General features: G+C 40.2%; 1 non-coding gene across 1 annotated transcript; it reads left to right on the top strand.

The window, feature by feature from the left end:
- Positions 1-2,754: 2,754 nt before the first annotated feature.
- LOC139076290 (small nucleolar RNA SNORA33) lies at positions 2,755-2,879 on the top strand. The gene has a single exon (XR_011527701.1). It is a non-coding gene; the product is annotated as a small nucleolar RNA SNORA33 (small nucleolar RNA).
- Positions 2,880-3,357: the final 478 nt, after the last annotated feature.

The following is a 3,357-nucleotide window of genomic DNA, read 5'->3' as shown; positions in this document are numbered from 1 at the left end:
ACTGAAGAAAAAATTCGGGTTCATTTTGCTTATGCTCCACATGGAAATCTGCTGATAACGTTACCCAAGTTTAGGAGGAAACCCTTGGATTTTAAAGAACATAGGTAGCAAGACAAACTGTCTGTGGAATGGGTGGAAGGGTTTTGCCTTGAGTTTCCACTACCGTGGGAAGGCCTTTAATCAACCTGTTCTGTTTGGCATCTCTCCCCAGTGCTATGGATCCTACCCAACACAAACACTTACCTATCAAGTTGATACGTGGACAAAAGGACAAGAAGAAGTGACTGTATATATATACATATATTTTTATATATATAAAAAGTGGAAAATCCTGCAACCCCTTTTATCCTCTAGAGCAGAGCATTTGACCTTGGCACACGCTCCCTTCATAGTTTTATGATTTGAATGCATACTTTAAAGTTAACCTGTTTTGTCAAGCGTGTGATAACTGCAGGAAGATACGGCAACTGTGTAGAGTGGAGACGGGGTGATGTCCTGCTGTTCCTTTTCTGTATTCACTTTATCAGCCAGAGGAATAAGTTTTCCCCTGTGGCTCCCGTCAGCTTGGCCGTCATTTTTCAGCGGTGAAAGCTCCATCAACAGATAGCAGCCTCTCCAACGGGAGAAAGAGGATCTGCCACTTTAAATTTTCAGCAGGCAACTGGCATTTTATTATTTACGTATTTCATGTCATTATGTTGGATAATATAACAAATGATGCAAGCAGATCCACGGGAAATTTAAAGTGGTGTACACCTGTTCTCACCTGGGAGAGGAGCAATAGCTCATACACAACTTCCCCAGCTGAAAACCAGCAGCACACAAAGCCTGTGCGTAGAACGTGCTCCCAGACTGACAAATAGGCCAAGCTGGAGAACGTGAAATAAATTCCTTTAACCTTCTTTGATGAGCTTCAGACTTGATTTTTATTTTTTATATAAAATGGCCTTTCCTCTTACTGAAAAAAGAATTTTTTTTGGTCCCCTAAACTGCCATTGAGGCAGAAAGGTGAAAACCAAGAATAAATTACAACTGCTTTTCTGAGCTCTTGGCTGAATTTGCCTACTAGTCCTAGAGATGGACCCATGTATCAGGATTGCTGCTACTTTTGTTGGGAAATTCAACGCAGAAGAAACCTGATAGTGTTTTCTGCAGTGAGTGAACCAGAAAAATATACTTCTCAAAAGAAATTAGCCATGGGTCATGCAAAAGAGCCAAGCACTCCCCCCAACCCCTCTCTAACATCTTTGAAAAATTTGGAAATTATTCAAGAAAAAAATGACTTAAATAGATAGCTGGTCTGGGGTATAGCTGCTCTTTGCGAGTCATATTGAGATAGTGTCAGGACGGATGGGGAGCAGGGACACTGAACACGCCAGTTCATAGCCAGTCTGTGTTACCAGGCCAAGTTCCTGAAGGAGGATGAACATTCAGGCAAATCTTTCTTTTCCTCATAAGGCTTTTATCCCAAATTCGAATGGAGTCTCTTAGCTAGTGAAGTTTACCTTCTAGGGCTTCCAGAGAAAATATAGGGCACCTGGTTAAATTTAAACTTTTGATAAACATATAATCTTTTAGTATAAGTAAGTTCTAAATGCATGTTAGGGATGTAGAGTGTAATCCATGCCCCTCAAAAATCCAATCTAGCGAGATAAGACATATAAACATATAATAAAATATTAATTATGGTAAAATATACTAAGTATTATATATATTAAAAATTTTATATTGAAATAATGTAAACAATATGCTTATATAGCAATTCCAAATATTGCATAGGACCTAGTTATACTAAAAAAATTATTTGCTGTTTATCTGAAATTCAAATTTAACTGGTCATTGAGGTTTTTTGTTTGTTTGGTTTGGTTTGGTTTTTGCTACATCTGGCAACCCCGCTAGGAAGGAAAGGACTCCCAGTGCGTGCCCTGCTTGCTGCCTTTCACCTGGACCCACACCTGCATCCCAGTCACATCCACCATTACTACCCACCTGCCAGCAAAACACACCGCAACTAAGGAAGTGGAGGAAAGAGAATTCCTCCCTAAAGGTCACAGCAGATGTGTGGAATCCTCTAAGTCCAGGCTTCACCAGGAATAAGCCTCCTCCAAAATGGGAGGTGGCCCATGACCCTCCATCGTGTCAACTGTGTATAAGAAGAAAGGAAGACTAGGAGGGGCCAGTCTGCTTCAGGGTCTCTGAGCTCCAGGGCCTTTGATCTTTACCCTCAAATCTCTACCACCAAAAGCAGTGGTCCAACAAATGACCTTCGACATGGCTCATCAACATCAGCACCCTCTTCCACAGGGGGCAGTGATGGCAAATCATTTATTTTCACCTAAGCACAGGGTAGCATGTTTCTGGGCCTCGGCTAATACTTACATAACGATGGTATGCTAGTTAAACTGATGGGTTTACAAGACGTATATAGTACACAAGATATTTTTTACTTTTTATTTTTCCAGCATAAATATATGTGGAATACCAGAACCACAGATGAAATAAGATCATGTTCTCACTCTCCTGTTGTTCAGTCAGACGCCCGGGATAGATCTCATCTTCTGAACAGTTATCCAGCTGAGTATCAGAGATGCTCCTGCCTCTCAGGGTGTTTTTGCTTCTTCATGACCATACTTACAAAAGGCATCTGTTCTTTTGACAATGCCCACTTTAATGGACATTAAGTAATGTCCATAGCTGTGACTTTCAAAATTTGTATGTATCAAAATCATCTGGAGGACTTATTAAAACATGGATTATAATGAATCTGCTTACCTGAAGTGTGTTTTCGCAGAAATTTCGAAAAAGCTGGCAACAGTAAAGGCATGTTACAAGCCTTAAAGACATTGAAGTGATTAAGGTTCCTGAAAATGGCTATAAGAAAATAAAAGAAAACAACAGCACAGGTTGATTCGGGGATTCAGCAGGTCTGGGTCTGGGGTGAAGCTTGAGGATTTGCATTTGCAATATGAGCCCAAGTGATACTGCTGCTGGTCCGGGGACTGCACTTTGAGAACCACTGGGCTATAGATTAATCTTCCTTATTGTGGCCGGACGTTGTCCTCTCATGGATGTAAGATACCCGTATCCTTTTAAAGCGGCCATTAGATAGCATCAAATCAATTTCAGAAGACACACGCATGTATGTGTGTACAAGCAAAGATGTTACAATATTTATATATCAATTACTTTGAGGGACAATAAATCCATACCTAGCTAGTGTTACATTAAATATAGAACACTGTGGTCTTCACATATCTTTACTCTTAGTGAGACAAAGAAATTTCTTTCTATAGCTGAGAATCTTTCCCTTCCCACCCCTAAACGGCTATGGATATAGTATTAATACTTAGATAGTAT

The sequence above is a fragment of the Equus przewalskii genome, chromosome 15 (genome assembly GCF_037783145.1).
Source record: "Equus przewalskii isolate Varuska chromosome 15, EquPr2, whole genome shotgun sequence".
NCBI classification, from domain to species: domain Eukaryota; kingdom Metazoa; phylum Chordata; class Mammalia; order Perissodactyla; family Equidae; genus Equus; species Equus przewalskii.
The sequence above is the reverse complement of the archived record's forward strand: the minus strand, read 5'-3'. Positions and strand labels throughout refer to the sequence as shown.